This window comes from Clarias gariepinus, chromosome 18 (genome assembly GCF_024256425.1).
Source record: "Clarias gariepinus isolate MV-2021 ecotype Netherlands chromosome 18, CGAR_prim_01v2, whole genome shotgun sequence".
NCBI classification, from domain to species: domain Eukaryota; kingdom Metazoa; phylum Chordata; class Actinopteri; order Siluriformes; family Clariidae; genus Clarias; species Clarias gariepinus.
This window is the reverse complement of record NC_071117.1, coordinates 6,093,113-6,110,124: the sequence shown is the minus strand read 5'-3', so window position 1 is coordinate 6,110,124 and position 17,012 is coordinate 6,093,113. Positions and strand designations below refer to the sequence as shown.

General features: G+C 47.3%; 1 long non-coding RNA gene across 1 annotated transcript; it reads right to left on the bottom strand.

Moving 5' to 3' along the window:
- Positions 1 to 11,117: 11,117 nt before the first annotated feature.
- Positions 11,118 to 12,544, bottom strand: LOC128506534 (uncharacterized). The gene is made up of 3 exons (XR_008355729.1): positions 12,142 to 12,544; positions 11,857 to 12,024; positions 11,118 to 11,333 (listed from the first exon to the last, which is right to left on the bottom strand). It is a non-coding gene; the product is annotated as an uncharacterized LOC128506534 (long non-coding RNA).
- Between the last annotated feature and the right edge of the window lie 4,468 nt (positions 12,545 to 17,012).

The following is a 17,012-nucleotide window of genomic DNA, read 5'->3' as shown; positions in this document are numbered from 1 at the left end:
GCCCGACCCTGGGCGGGGACCTTCGACGCATCGGTGGAGCTGGGGGGCCTCTTCAGCTGGTGAGTGTGTTTCTACCATCTGCAAGTGTCCTCTTTGCAGGGGGGGTCCATTACAGGAGGAGGACGGGCCTAACTTGGGTGTCTATTGTTCTATGTAGTCTGGGAGTCGACTGAATGTGGGGGTGGGAGTATTTTTTATTTATTTACTTTATTATTATTATTTTTTTTTTTCCTTCTTCTTCCCCTCTGTTGTGGGGCCTGGTGGGCTGCCCCGGGCTCTGCGGTGGCCGGTGGGGCCGCTGCCATGGGCCCTGGTTTGGATGGGCCTGGGCCCCCGGCCCTGGGCGTTTTTTTTTTTTTTTTTTTTGGGCAACGGGGGTGCCTATGGGGGTCAGTAGGGGAGCTGGTCCCAAGGGGGGAGTACTTGCCCCCTCCGATTATTTTCTTCCCATCCCCGATGCTTCCCTCTTCCCGCTCCATCACAACACCATACAGGTAGGGCTTTGGGGTGCGGGGGTGTTGCTGGGATGCAGGGGAGGTTTTCTGCATCTCAATTTTATATCACATCTTAGACACTCTCATTACTTACTGTCATGTTACACATACATATAGGGCCTTGGGGGTGGGCACACTGAATGGCGTCCAGAGGGCGGGCTGTTTAATCAGCCTTACCTCTGGTGCCAGTGCCCACTTCCCAATTTTAAGTGGCATGTAAACATTTAGGGTTATTGGGAGGGGCAGAGCTGACACGAGCTGCCGGAGGGTGGTTAGTGTTTTGCCCCTCCCTTGTTTTAAAGCACTTTAGAACAACACACACCAACACTACATTAGAGCGGGAGGAGCGAAGTGGGGGTCTTCCTTTTTTCCACACCCCCGTTCTCTATCCGCGGTCCAGGGCCGGGGGCTGAGAGGAGGAGCTGGCCGTTCGGTCGGGGTCTGGGCTGGTGGTCCTTTCCGCTGCTGCGGGGACCGGGGGGGGTCTTTCTGTCCCCACGACGGAGGGAAGTGGGTATATGGGGAGTGTGAGTGTGTATACTGTCTATTTTTGTGTGTCTACATGTGTGAGTGTGTGAATATTTGTTTGTGTGTATGAGGGTGGGAATGTATGTTTGTGTATGTGTGTGCCTGGCTGTCTACGTTTAGGTGTCAGGTCAGGTCCTAGACTCCACCTCTCTCAACATCCCAGGCCCCCCCTGCTCTGCCACCACACACAGCTGTGGGGTGCCCCCAGCCGCTGGTGGGTTGTTGGTTTCTCGCTCCGGGGCGGGGCGCTCGGGTGAGCGCTGGCTCACTCGCAGCGGTCGCTGGGCGGAATCTGGCTCTCCTGGCTTGGCTGGGCACCGGCTGGTGGATGGGGGGGGCCCTGGGATCTCTGGACCCAGGGACCGGACTGCCTCGGAGTGGACGACCACCGGCGGAGCCTGCGATCCTGTTACCACGGCCCCCTGGGGCGTCTGCACTGGGGCTGCTAGATGACCCCCCTCTGGGCTCTCCGCTGCCCCTTTCGGGGTGGGGGGGCTGTCCCTGCGGTGGTTCTCCTGAGACTCCTGTGCTCTGGGGGGCCTCTGGATGTCTGGGACCCATGTCTCCGCCATATCTGCTCCATGCCTCGCGAGACGGGACTGTGGTCCCCCACACACACTATTAAACATTTACATGGAGGAGCCCTATGAACACAAGCGCGCTCACACACACAGGTGTGCACACAAACGTTCACACTGGTGTACAAACAGGTGCTCACACACACACTGTCTTTGCTGTTGCTTCAAAACAAAATGTTTATTTCAAAATATTTTATTAATCAACAGGTTTTGGGATTTGTGGTTTGCCGCGAGTCGTGCAGGTGTTGGTTGTGACTGCGGTTTCTCTGCTGTTGTGTCTTCTGTTGTTTTTTTTCTCTTTTTCTTCGGCAGGTGCGGAAGCAAATTTTGATTGTATTCTCTCCCCCCTCCCTCCCCCCCCCCCTCCCTTTTTTTTTTTTCTCTTGTCCCTTTTTTTTTTTCCCCTCAATTGTTTGTTTGTTTATTTATTTTTATTCCCTTTTTTTTTTTTTAACTCTCTCCTCTTTTTCTGGTTCCCCGGTCTTGTCTGTTATAATATGAAAAAAAAAAAAAAAAAAATGGCTGTGAATGATGATAGAACAGCTACACATACACTCTGCTATGTGTTATCTGTGATACTGACAGGCCGGAAAAAAAAAAAAAAAAAAAAAAGGAACAGGCTGAGAGCCCGTGCACACCGCACACCTCTGCCTAGCATCCTGCTCGCCAACGTCCAGTCACTGGAAAACAAGCTCGATGACCTCAGGGCCAGGATAAAGTTCCAGAGAGACATTCGCGACTGCAATCTCCTCTGCTTCACCGAGACATGGCTGAACCCAGCGGTGCCGGACCACGCCATTCAGCCGGCCGAGTTCTTCTCGGTTCACCAAGCGGACACGGACACTGCCTTATGCGAGCTGCATGAGGCACTCACACAGCACCAAACACAACACCGGGACGCTGCGCTTATTGTGGCGGGGGACTTTAACAGTGCCAACCTCAAACGCGCAGCGCCGAACTTTTATCAGCATATCACTTGCCCCACCAGGGGCGAAAGGACACTGGACCACTGCTATACAACTGTCAAGGACTGCTACAAGGCACAATCTCGCCCACCGTTTGGTAAATCCGACCACGCCGCCATCTTCCTCATGCCAAAATACAAACAAAGGCTGAAACAGGAAGTTCCGGTTCAGCTGGACGGACCAATCGGTGGCCGCGTTACAGGACGCATTTGATGACGCAGACTGGGACATGTTCAGTGTTTACGGAAGCGGTTGTGGGATTCATCGGGAAACTAGCGGATGATACCGTGGAAAAAAAGACTATTAAAACGTTTCCCAACCAGAAGCCGTGGGTGGATAAAACCATCCGCGACGCTCTGAAATCTCACACTGCTGCCTACAACACGGGACTCGCGTCGGGGGACATGGAACCGTACAAGGCTGCGTCATACAGCGTCCGGAAGGCGGTGAAAGAGGCGAAGCAGCGCTACGGGAGGAAACTAGAGTCACAACTCCAACAGAGTGACTCTAGGAGCCTGTGGCAGGGATTAAGGACAATAACGGATTATAAAACACCAACAACCGGTATGACGAACGCGGACGTGACTCTGGCAGACGAGCTGAACACTTTCTATGCTCTCTTCGAGGCTGCAGCTAAAGACGCTAGCGATGCTAATGCTAATGGCTGCAGACAGGAAGTCACTGCCAGCACCGGAAGCGCGTTCATCATCACCGAGCATGACGTGAGGAGAGCCTCCAAGAGAGTGAACACCAGGAAAGCAGCAGGACCAGACGGCATCTCAGGCCAAACCGTTCCACGGACGATGCAATCTCACATCTCCTCCATACATCTCTCACTCACCTGGACACTCGGAGGGGGAATTATGTGAAAATGCTCTTCATCGACTACAGCTCTGCATTTAATACCATAATTCCCTCCACACTTACCACCAAGCTGGAGCACCTGGGACTCAGCTCATCCATGTGTCAGTGGATCTCCAATTTTCTGATTGGCAGACCACAGGCAGTGAGGATAGGCGGACACGTCTCAGCCTTTATTACTCTCAGTACTGGAGCCCCCCAGGGTTGTGTTCTGAGCCCCTTGCTGTACTCTCTGTACACCTATGACTGCGTGGCCACTACCAACTCCACCACCGTCATCAAGTTTGCTGACGACACTGTCGTGGTGGGCCTGATCACCAACAACGATGAGACGGCCTACCTGGAGGAGGTTGGAAATCTGGAGAACTGGTGCCAGAGAAACAATCTCCTTCTGAACGTCAGCAAGACAAAAGAACTACCAGACCCCCACCATCAACAGGAGACCAGTGGAGAGAGTGGACAGCTTCAGATACCTCGGTGTTCACATCACGCAGGACCTGGCATGGTCCTGTCACATCAACACCGTGGTAAAAAAGGCCCGGCAGCGTCTGTACCACCTCAGACGCTTGAGAGACTTTAGACTGCCCTCCAAGGTGCTCAGGAATTTCTACTCCTGCACCATAGAGAGCATCCTGTCGGGAAACATCACGACCTGGTTCGGGAACAGCACCATGCAGGACAGACGAGCTCTACAGAGGGTGGTGCGATCAGCTGAGCGCATCATCCGCACCGAGCTCTCTGACCTGCACTCAATATACACCAAGCGGTGCTGGACCAAGGCCAGGAAGGTCGTGAAGGACCTCAGCCACCCCAACAATGGACTGTTCACTCTGTTGCGGTCTGGGAAGCGATTCCGCTCCCTGAGGGCCAATACAGAGAGACTGAGGAGGAGCTTCTTCCCGCAGGGATAAGGTCTCTCAACCACACCACTATGCAGAATTAACACAATATTTTCACAATTTTTACAATCAATCAATCAATCTTTATACATACATGGACACTATGGACAACTCCACGCACATCTACACTACATGTTTACGTTTACATTCTGGACCATTGTACAAAGACACTTTAAAAACCTTGGCACAAAGTCACTTTTTCTATGCATATTTGCACACCATTATATTTCTATTTGTACAGCACATTTCTATTTTCAGTTTCTATTTTTAGTTCTATTTTTCCTAGTTAAATTTTATTTTATTTATATATTTTTTTAAATAAAAATTTTCTATCGTATTTCTTTTATTCATATTTATTACTATTATAAGCTTCAATTCTCTTTTTAAGGTCACTGGCGGTCGTGTAAGCATTTCACTACATTTCGTACTGTGTATGTGACAAATAAAATTTGAATTTGATTTGATTTGACTCTGACCGCCGCGGCTCTGCAAGCACATCAGGTTAGCGGCACCAGCTTCCCTTTCCGAGGCGCTGTGCGAGGCCGAGCGCGCTGAGCCTATAATGGCTCTCGGTAGGTGAACCTAGCTGGGGATAGGGCTACAACTTCCTTAAACTTCCTTTCGGGACGTGTAGGACATCAACTGTGTGCTGGACGGCGTCTTACCACACGCGATCGTGGACATCGGCCCCACTGTTTCACGGCTGCGCTGTGGATTACTGGGGCAAAGCGAGCATATTTGCAGACTGTCTGATCCCGCCTTCAACATCCGCAGCGTTACTGGGGGCTATGTGAAGGTACGAGTTCTTTGTGGGGAATGTCGAGGGGGACTGCATTTTGGGGTTAGACATTCTGGAGAGATGGGGTGCGGTGCTGAATTTGGCTAACGGAACTCTGCGTGGTAACTTCGGGGTAGCCAGGTTGCTAAGACCCAAACCACAGCCGGACATGTTAGTAGCACACACCCGGGGGGCAGAACTTCCAGTAGCAGAACGAGCGGGAAACCTACACGCTAATGCTGGCGGCCGGGCAGCAAAGCGCGTGGTCGGTACTGCGAGCGAGTGGAGCAGAACCCTCGATTCTGAACATTCTTCCCGTGCAGTCCTCCAGGCTCTCCGGCAGTGATCAGCCCTCCGAGCTGGCGTGCAGCTGAGTTACTGCATCACCCAGAGCATCACCCATAGTCGCTTCGCCGGCGTCACAGCTGGACCGTGATCCTCAGGCTCGCCTCAGGACAATGTTTGCGCTCAACCCTCCCCCGCCAAAGGACTCCGGTGTTCCCAGTGCCAGCGCCGACTGCCTTCACGCCTCCGAGACGGAGTTCGTCATGGTAACCAGGGACGGTCACAGCTCGGGTGGGGGCAGTGTGGCGTGGGCGGGGCGGCGGCTTACAACCAGCATGCCTTGCGGGGGTTTCTATGTGTTCACCCTGTTGGGGAAGGGTGTTTGGGGTAGTGGCTTTGACCCTGTTGTGTTTGGAGCTGTGTGTGACATGTTGAATGTGCTCTGGTTTATGCTTAGGCTGAATTGAATGTAGTTTCTTGTGTAAATGTGCTGCTCATGCTATACATGCTGTGTGTAAAATAAAGTACTCCCAGCCATTGCATTGGGCAGCAATTAAGCTCACTCGTCTCTCCAACGTCCTTTCCGGCGGTAAAACACTACAATATTAAGGCCTTGTTCACATGAGCGTTAAAATAGAATGTTTTTCTTGCGTTCGTAGCGTCCGGTGATCGCGGATCAAGCGGCGAGTGTTTTCTACACATAGGAGTTAATGAGAGTGTTCACACGGGCTTTGGTGACATGCGTTTGTCTGGCTCCGCATTTATACGGCATTTAAAAAAAACGTTTCATGCAGCTTTTTCTTGGCATTCAAAACCCAATGAACACAAGGAAACCGCTTCTAGTGCGTTTTCTTCACATTCATTTTACGCTTCGGAGGACCGCATATATCCCATGATCCTACATGCTATACATAGGAAAATGCGAAAAAGGGCAAAATAAAAAAAAATAATTGTTGAAAAACTTTCTTCAAAATGCAACATAAACGTCTAGGACGTTCAAAGCGCGTTCGTTTATCCAAAAATTTAACGCCCGTGTGAACAAGGCCTAAATGCTTGATTCAAGGCTACAATTTACAGTGCTAATAATGCTAATAGTGCAATCTATACTAAGATGAGATATTGGTGCAAGTTCAACAAAGTCTGCATTAATCATTATGGAGCACGAGAAAGAAAGCCTTCAGGAAAGTGAACCCCAGGAAGGCAGTAGAAAAAGTTCCTGTTCCAAAGAAACCCTGGCCTGTCCATCTCAGTGACAAACGCTCCATAGCCATGACCTCCTGGATGATAAAGTGCTTTGAAAGACTAAACTGTGACTTTGTTGTCTCACTACTTGACGCTAGGCTCACTACAGTTTTCATACCATTCACAGCAATAAGCCATCTGAATATCAGGTTGTTGTTTTTTTGTATTAAATCATAAATTTTGTCGACGACACTGTTGTGGTGGGCCTGCCAACTGACAATGATGATCCTGGAGCAGATTAAAACTAGGAGATCAATCTTCTTCTGACTGTCAACAAGGTTAAAGAGTTAATAGTGGACTTCAGCATGAAGCAGCAGAGAAGCTTCTATCCTCATGAACCGGTCAGTAAAGAGAGTGGACAGTTTTCATGTAGCTTCCTGTTTCTAATTTTTAGGGGCTCAGTGCTAGGTGTTTGGAGAGTGAAGGGGCACTATGGCTGTTTTGGTTTATGAGTGTTTACCTAACCATTAGGACTTGGGATTTAACTTCACTGTGGTGAAGGACCCTGAGCTAGTTGGGAGATACTAATTAGATTGCCTCACCTCCGCTCATAGCATTGGCTCTGGAATTAAAATCCTCAGTAAGAGATAGTTTCTTCTACTCAGTAGTTGCCCAGAATGTGCGGTGACTGGCAGGTATGTGGCTGCTGAGAAGTTCCCAGCTGAATGCAGCACAATTAGAGTTTGTCCTGGTAGTTGCAGAGAATAATTGAGAGTCCTTGGCCTTCTTGGACAGGGTAAGAGGTTTCTTAGAGATTATCCTGCCCAAAGAGAGACATTAACACCCATATTGGCAATGACTGGGGAACCTGAAAGGGAGTGAATGGGGTAAAAAGCCTGCTTGATTAAAAATATGTATGTGCTCTTCATAGTTTGTCTTGTTCAAAGAGTAGGCAGTTCATGTGCACAAATGTACATGGTTTCAATTCAATTCAATTTTATTTGTATAGCGCTTGTAACGATTGCAGCTTTACACAATCAAAACAAAGTATTTAAGTTTTTATGAAATGTGAATGTGTATGAATCAAAATGATAAGACTGTCCCTAATGAGCAAGCCAGTGGCAAGGAAAAACTCCCTGAGATGGTAATAAGAAGAAACCTTGAGAGGAACCAGATTCAATAGGAAACTCTGTGGGCATTCAGTATAAGGAGATGTGTGTAAGTTAAAATTGAGTCCAGTTCATTCCTGGAGGCTCAGGTAAACTGTAGAAAACTTCAGTCCTGAACTATCAAGCAGCTGAAGTCACAAGTCCTAAGAGAACATCTCGGGTTACTTTGCTGTAACCCTGTTCCCTGAAAAAGCGGGAACGAGATGCTGCGCGAAAGCGCTATGGGAAACGATTCCTCGTGACCGGTTGTGAAGCATGTGTGTGTCAAACACGCCAAATATTTTGCCATGTATAACCTCAGGCAGGTGACGTCAACCGATGAGGTGCACCTGGAGGTTATGAATAGGCATAAACCGGAAACCCCCCTTAGGTCAATTTTGTCTAAAAGGTGTCTAGTCACGCATGCAAAGCAACATTGGAGCGCAGCATCTCGTTCCCACTTTTTCAGGGAACAGGGTTACAGCAAAGTAACCTGAGACGTTCCCTTTCAAAAGCTACACTCGGTGCTGCGCGAAAGCGCTATGGGAACAAGAATACCCACTCCGCCGCACTGCAAGTGTCTGGACCCCCAGGGTTGTGTCGTGTGCGCACAGTACCCCCAAGGAGTCCTAGACCCCGTGAGCCTGGCATCCAACCATGACGCCTGACCGATGGCTTGCGGAAAGGCAACCTGCCGCATGCCATGTTTAGAAGCCCCTCTTGCCGGATCAATAGATGAGGCAAGCTTCCTGGCCCTAATCACTAGAGGCGAAGTATGCCACGCGCCTCATTGGCTGGAGCACTAGCATCTTTAACCTGACTCGTCTAATGGCCGGCCGCCCTTGGGCCGCGGCCCCACGACATATGAAACCCTGCTCTAATTTATGGCCCAGGCTTAATGCAGAGGTGCGCTGTAAATTGAAGAGCATGAGCTGGACACAGCGAATAAAGACTTACTGCTCCGGAGCTAACGGCGGAGGACAGAAGGCTTCAACTGTGGGAGATGGTTGGGTAAGAATGCAGAACGGCTTTTTTTTTTGCAGAAACTTCCAGCACTGTAACAGTTTGGCAGTGGACTGGGTCTACATGTTTTATGTCCTGGAATGTAAAAGATCCTGAAGGACAGAATTTGTCCTGTCCTCCTAGGCAAGGGCACTAGCATCTCCAACCTAACTTGTCTAATGGCGGCTGCCCTTCGGCCGCGGCCCCAAGACATATGAAACCCTGCTCTAATTTACGGCCCTGGCTTAATGCAGAGGTGCGCTGTAAATTGAAGAGCATGAGCTGGACACAGCGAATGAAGTCTTTCCTGCTCCGGAGCTAATGGCGGAGGACAGAAGGCTTTGACTGTGGAAGATAGTTGGGCTGGAATGTAAAAGATCCCGAGGGACAGAATTTCTTCTGTCCTCCTAGGCTAGGGCACTAAGGAGACGACAGGACGGACCTAGAGTTGGACCCAGGGTCAAGGACGAGGGTCTGAACCACATAAAAAGGGTACAAAGCTCCCGGCGCATAACCCTTTTTACCTCTGGGGATTGGCCCTTGGATGAAATCCCCAGGCACTTAGCCACTACAGAAGTGGTAGCCATTGTGTGCAGGGCTGCACCAGGCGAAGATGTTAGTCTACATGCTTGGTGGGGAGTGTGGATTTTTTCCCAAGAGGATAAGCTCCCAGGAGAGAGATAGCCCATGAGCGTCTCTCTGATCTGGGACATCATAAAGGACCGCACTTTCATCCATGACATTGGAACAAATCAAATGTCAATAGCACAAAAACACAGAATAAATACGGCTTATTTCATAAAAGAGTTAACTTATGGAGGTCGCCAGGAGGGGAGGGGCCATCATTAAGGCCCCTCCTCCTCCGGCCACCCGACAGGCACCTGTTGGCTGACCTTGAGCGTTTGGGGGATTTATTTATTTTTACCGCAAATCGAGGTGTACGCATTGGACCGCGCGTTACCACCTCTAACACCAACTAACACACCGGCTCATCACTAGAGGAGTGCTCTGGAGTGATTGTTTCCATCTCCGCGGAAGCGAGAGAGATAGTTCTTCCCCCCCTTCACAACCAGTCACGAGGAATCGTTTCCCATGGCGCTTTCGCGCAGCATCAAGTGTAGCTTTTGAAAGGGAACAGCTGTCTGTATCAGATACAGTAAGGACAGGACTGTCTTCATGGAAAAGTGAAACCGTCCCCAGTCACCACATGCATCCCAGGCAGATTACACGGGGAATCCATGCGACGAGATCTCCAACCAGAGGCAGGACACCAGGACGAGTCAGACTGCTCTGGATCACTGGCAGCTAAGGAGCGACATGTACAGTATAGCTCGACAGAGAGACAGGTAAAAGGAAAAAGAGAGAGGGAGAAAGAGAGGAAAAAAGAGCAGAAAAGAAGAAGAGATGGCAGTTAGGTATGGTGACAGTTAGGTATGGTATGGTACCAGAATGTCTTTGGCTGAGGGTCAATGATCAAATGTATTGTTGTTTCATCTGATTGATCTGAGGCCATATATTTTGGACATTCAGATAAAGGGAGTAGCAGAGCATCAAAAGTTACAAAAGCTATCAGGTTGAAGAAGGAGCTGGCTGGCTTGGAAAAACTCCAGCTTCATCAAAGGAGTACTGGAGGGTAAAAAAAAAAAAAATCTCGGGTTACTTTGCTGTAACCCTGTTCCCTGAAAAAGCGGGAACGAGATGCTGCGCGAAAGCGCTATGTGAAACGTCTCGTCGTGACCGGTTGTGAAGCACGTGTGTCAAACACGGCAAAATTTCTGGCATATATAATCTTTGTCAGGTGACCTCATTCGATTAGGTGCACCTGAAGGTTATAAATAGGCATTAACCAGAAACATACCAGGTCAATTTCGTCTGAAGGATGTCCAGTCACGCATGCAATGTGGCATTGGAGCGCAGCATCTCGTTCCCACTTTTTCAGGAAACAGGGTTACAGCAAAGTAACCCGAGACGTTCCCTTTCAAAAGCTACACTTGATGCTGCGCGAAAGCATTTACATTTACATTTAGGCATTTGGCAGACGCTCTTATCCAGAGCGACTTACAAAAAGTGCTTTAATGTTTACAACATTGGATACATACTTACACTGGGTTAACTAGGTTAATAACCAAGTACCATTAGTCCAACACAACTGAGTTTTTTTTTTTTTTTTTTTTTTTTTTTTTTGGGGGGGGGGGGGGGGGTTAGTCCAAGTACTGTTAGTCCAGTTAGTCCAACTTTGGTTGAGAGCGAAGGACTGGCGGATTGCTACAATCTTCCCATCGTAGAATGTGGCAAAATCGTCAGCAGTCAGAGAGGAAGGGGCAGGAGGAGTCGGTGGGTTGAGTAGTGAGGAGAAGATGTTGTGGAGTTTGCCAGGATCACGTGCAGACGCTTCCAACTTTTGTCTGAAGAAGGTAGTTTTGGCAGAAGTCACATCACATGAGAATTTGGAAAGAAGAGTCTGGTAAGAGATGAGATCTGCATCAAGCTGTGATTTCTTCCATCTTCTCTCCGCAGTTCTTAATTCTCTCCTGTTGTTGCGCAGTACATCAGATAGCCAAGGAGCAGGACAAGATTTCTTCCTTGGTTTAGATGACAGCGGGCAAAGGAGATCTATGGATGAGGAGAGAGAGGAGAGGAAAGTTTCAGTCGCAGTCTCTAGTGGTAAAGAGGAGAAGGAGTCTGGGTCTGGGAGGAATGATAGGGTGTATGAAGACACAGAGGAAGGGGAGACAGAGTGAAGGTTTTTGCGGGTAAAAGAGACATTTTGGTGGTTAGGTTTACATAGAATGGGAAGGGTTATAGTGAAGGATACCAGGTAATGATCAGATTTATGAAGAGGAATAGTAGTGATATCTGTGACTGGGGAAGGGCGGCAGAAAACAAGGTCGAGAGAATTTCCTGCCTTGTGTGTAGGAGGGCAGCTGTTTAGGGTTAAAGAGAAGGAGTTAAGGAGAGGGAGAAGGAAAGAGGATTGGAGTTTATCAGATGGAAGGTTGAAATCTCCTAGAACAGTGAGAGGAGTGTTAGCAGAAGGAAAAAGACTAAGTAGTATGTCCATTTCATCTAGAAAGTTTCCAAGAGAGCCAGGAGGACGGTAAATAACCAAGATGTGGAGGTTAATTGGAGAGGTTACCTTAACTGCATGAAATTCAAATGATGAAAAACTGAGATGAGACAGGGTGATGGGCGAGAAGGACCACCTCTTGGACAACAGGAGACCCGTACCACCACCTCTGCCAGTTTCTCGTGGAGTGTGAGAGAATACATAGGCAGAGGATAGGGCAGCCGGTGTAGCTGAGTTCTGAGGAGATATCCAGGTCTCAGTTAGTGCCAGAAAGTCAAAAGAGTAATGAGTAGCTAGGGCAGAGATAAAGTCTGCTTTATTTACAGCAGATTGGCAGTTCCAGAGCCCACCTACCACCAGTGCAGGACAATGAGACAGTACTGGAGGGTAGATGAGGTTTCTGGGAGATCTGCCTCTGCTGTGTGAGTAAAAGCATCTTGGTCTGTGAGAACTGACAGAGATAGGTTGAAGACACATGCTAGACTGAGGTAACTGTCTATAAAAACTTGTAACTTCTTGGCAAACAAGAGTTTAAATCAATTCTCTGTGCACTACCTTTGTTGCAGGATATTCTTATTAACCGCTACAGACACAAGTGTCTGTAGCGGAGACACCTTCAATATATGTAGCTAAGCCCTGCCCACAATTCACACCTTAAGGAAGCCTGAAACTACTCTTGATTAATTACCTGAGAACTAATTGCTTTAGACCTACTTCAATCACACTGCAATCAACACTACCAAACAGCAAAAACTAGGTACAGTATACAGTATGAACCAATTGTGTTTTCAAAAACAGTACAAAAGTTAAAAACCTACCTTACCAGTGGAGAAGAATCCAATTTAGAAAACTAAAGCACACTAAAGTATGAGCTAGATCCACCTTCAATATATGTAGCTAAGCCCTGCCCACAATTCACACCTTAAGGAAGCCTGAAACTACTCTTGATTAATTACCTGAGAACTAATTGCTTTAGACCTACTTCAATCACACTGCAATCAACACTACCAAACAGCAAAAACTAGGTACAGTATACAGTATGAACCAATTGTGTTTTCAAAAACAGTACAAAAGTTAAAAACCTACCTTACCAGTGGAGAAGAATCCAATTTAGAAAACTAAAGCACACTAAAGTATGAGCTAGATCCACCTTCAATATATGTAGCTAAGCCCTGCCCACAATTCACACCTTAAGGAAGCCTGAAACTACTCTTGATTAATTACCTGAGAACTAATTGCTTTAGACCTACTTCAATCACACTGCAATCAACACTACCAAACAGCAAAAACTAGGTACAGTATACAGTATGAACCAATTGTGTTTTCAAAAACAGTACAAAAGTTAAAAACCTACCTTACCAGTGGAGAAGAATCCAATTTAGAAAACTAAAGCGATATGCGAACGAGAATACCCACTCCGCCGCCAAGTGTCTGGACCCCCAGGGTTGTGTAATGTGCGCACAGTCCCCCCAAGGAGTCTTAGACATACTTGGAACCCCCACTTGCCAGACCAATTAATGAGGCAAGCTTCCTGGTTAATGGCCCCAAACACTAAAGGCGAAGTGTGCCACGCGCCTTAGGCTAGGGCACTAGCATCTCTCACCCGACTCCAATGGCGGCTGCCCTTCGGCTGCAGCCCCATGACATATGAAACCTGCTCTGATTTACGCCACTGGCTAGTGCGGTGGTGTGCTGTAAATTTAGAAGAGCATGAACTAGACACAGTAAATGAAGTCTTACTGCTCTGGAGCTGTAACGGCAGAGGACAGAGGCTTCGAGAACAACTGCGGAAGACAGTTGGGCAAGGATACCTCTAGCTAGCCAATTGGCACAGCATAAGCTCCATAGAAAGGCTGATAAGGCCCGCGAATAAGCTGGCAACTAAGGGTGCTTTCCACAAACCCCATCAGTCAGGACATAGGCCGAAATAGCAGCTGCATACGTTCCGAGTGTACTAGGGCACAAGCCCGAGGTTAGTTTTCCCTGCAGAACTTCCAGCACTGAAACAGTTTGGCAGTGGACTGGGTCTACATGTTTTATGTCCTGGAATGTAAATGACCTTGAGGGACAGAATTGTCTTGCCCTTAAAGCAGAACCTAGTGTGCTAGTTTCCCTAACAGCGCAAATCCAGTCTGCCTGGGCAAAATTTACAAGACTACCATGATGTTGTCCATCCGTGCTAGGACGTGCTAGTCTCCTGATTGCTAGAGGAAGTATTTTAGGGCCAGAAATAAAGTCATCAATTCATATCGGTTGCTATGCCACACGAGAAGATGACCTCTTCAGATCCCTTGGGCTGGTCGGCCATCTAAGGGAAAACCATCTGCTATTAGCAACTTGCGACGACAGCACGGACCTAGAGTGGGACCCAGTGAGGGTCAAGGACGAGGGTCTGAACCACATAAAGAGGGTACGAAGCTCTCGGCGCGTAACCCTTATTGCCTCTGGGGATTAGCCCTTGGCTGTAATGGATCCGGCGCGTGCAGGAGACAGCTGTGCCCGCATTGCGGTCGGATTCCGCATGACACTCAACGTCATACCTCGTGTAGGAAGGAGGACGCTTTCTGTGGCGTTAAGACTCCACACTAAGAAAATGAGGTGAGCTAGGGTGACGTGTTGACACCGAATGGCTCTGTCTGGGAGGGGAACATGTGCTATGGCCTCTTTTTTTCTACAAGCCTGTGATTTTAATTAACAGAGGTGCTCACTGTGGTTTCATGGAAGTGGAAAACCCATGCCGCTGAAACACAATGATTGAATTCTGTAGCCAGGGAGACATGCTTGGCAGTAGCTTACACGCTGCAAGCTTCTCCGAAGGGGCGGTAGCTTTGTCGGACACCGCTGTCTCCCAAAACACCAGTGATGGCGGGAATTGAACACCGGTCTCCTGAGGGTGCTGGTCTTCCGCAGTGCTTTGTACCTAAAGAGACATACCTGGCAGTAGGTTCCCCGCTGCCGGCCTCTCTAAAAGGTGCACAAATTTTGACACTTCGACTAGGTGGGTGTGTTAGATGTTCTGCATCCTGAACATGGGAGGAAGGGACCGAACACCTAGGACATTATCATAAAGGGCTGGGCTTTTATCAATGACATTGGAACGAATCGATTTCAATAGCAGAAAAACACGGGATAAATACGGCTTATTCCATGAAAGAGTAAACTCATGGAGGTCGCCAGGAGGGGGAGGGGCCATTGAGGCCCCTCCTCCGGCCACCCGACAGGCACCTGTCGTATGACCTTGAAGTGCTTGCACACATGCACACTCACAGTGCTTGCACACATGCACACTCACAAAGCGGATCCTGAAGACAAAAAGATTTGAGGATGTTTCCGGTTCATGCCTATTTATATCCTCCAGGTGCACCTAATCGATTGAGGTCACCTGACCGAGTTTATATATGCCAAAAATTTTGGCGTGTTTGACACACACATGCTTCACAACCGGTCACGACGAGACATTTCCCATAGCGCTTTTGCGCAGCATCGTGCAGTGTAGCTTTGGAAAGGGAACTGTCAATTGCAGAAGAAAATCTGTAGCATGGAAAAGGCTTGGAGAGGCCATGGAACATATATTTTGGTTGGCCTTAAATAGGTTTTGAAAAAAAATATTTGGCAGCTCTGAAGGGAAGGAGAGACACAGCTTAAGCTGTATTTAGCAAGGATAATAAAACTCTGACCTCTGGTGACATTGTTGAGCACTATAAGGGGCACATTAAGTGCCTCCCATATAGGAGGTTAGACTAAAATTAGTAGATGAGTCTGAAACCATCTGAAGTCTGAAGTCACTGATGGGAGTTAAACAATTCTGTAATGGCAAGGCCTCCTGGTTAATACGATTCACCCAGAAATGTTGAGCTATGTTTGAATAATGGGTTTAAGCCATAGGTTCCTAGATTCTATGGTAAAACATTGTAACTTTTAGCTAGCATAATGTGCAGCTGTAAAACATTGCTTATTTCTGGACTGATTAATCAACACGCACAAACACACTGATCTACACTACCAAACTATTGGTAACACCAACCTGTAAATGCTCTTTTGCACAATATTCATTACTTATAATTTGCACTTACTATTTTAATCCTTGCTGCTACTTACAGAATGTTTACTGGTTCTCCTCCCACTACCTCAACTCATCACCTCATTACCACAGAGTATTGTAATGCCATGCTTGTCGCTGTCACTATCTCGCTCGTTTGCACATTTTGCACTTTATGTTCTATTTTGTATACAAACCTAGACAGTTCCTAGCTAATTAGGTCTCTAAGTTAGCTAGTTAGATTTTTGTTAATCTACAGTATGTTGTTCATTTATGTTGCCATGTCAATCTGTCTTGTCTCATCTAGCTAATTGCGGCTTTATTGTCATTTTACTGTAACCATATACAGTTAATACACAGTGAAACAAAACAACATTTCTCCAGGACCAAGGTGCTACATGCAACATAAATTTACAACACAAATTAACAGAAAAACTAACTAGCTCACTAAGAAGACTTGACTTGACTTAGTACAAAGGGATCTAAATAAAGGATTAGCTGTTCTACTAGCCAATTTATAAGTTAACAGTGTTTATGTTGCAATTCATATTATGAGTGTTATTTCTGGTTTAAAAATTATTTTTATCTTCTGTTGGAATTGTGTACATTAATATATCACAATGTGCAATGTTAGTTTATTTAATTGATTAACATGTCACATGTTCTTTTTTTTAAACTTTGCTTTGCACTACAGTATGTGTAATAAAACAAATAAATTGATGGAATACCCTGTACACTTTCCAGTATGCATGATGGGGTCATCACTTTATGCGCTTATGCGACATACCCATTGATCTGAAATAGGTTCAATTCGGACTCATCAGACCACATTACCTTTCTCTGTTTTTCTCTTTAATCCCATGCTACACTGATGCACTTATATCATTAATGTAAAAAGAATCTCAGTACATCAGTGTCATGATCAGACTGCCATCTGAAATGCTCGCCTCCCAGGAACTCTTTTAACAATCCCAAACATGTAAAAGAGTCTTGGAGAGAGGTCAAGACTGTATTGGGGATGTGGCAATAACTTCCAGCCAAGATCCTTTAACATGCAAGTGGTGTGGGTGAATGATTGAGTGTTCAGTTCCCACAGATGGATCTGTCTCTTCCAAATATTAGAGACAAGTTATCCATCATTTTTTCAAGGAACAGCGTTTGACTTTTTGAATGTTTATAGCAATGA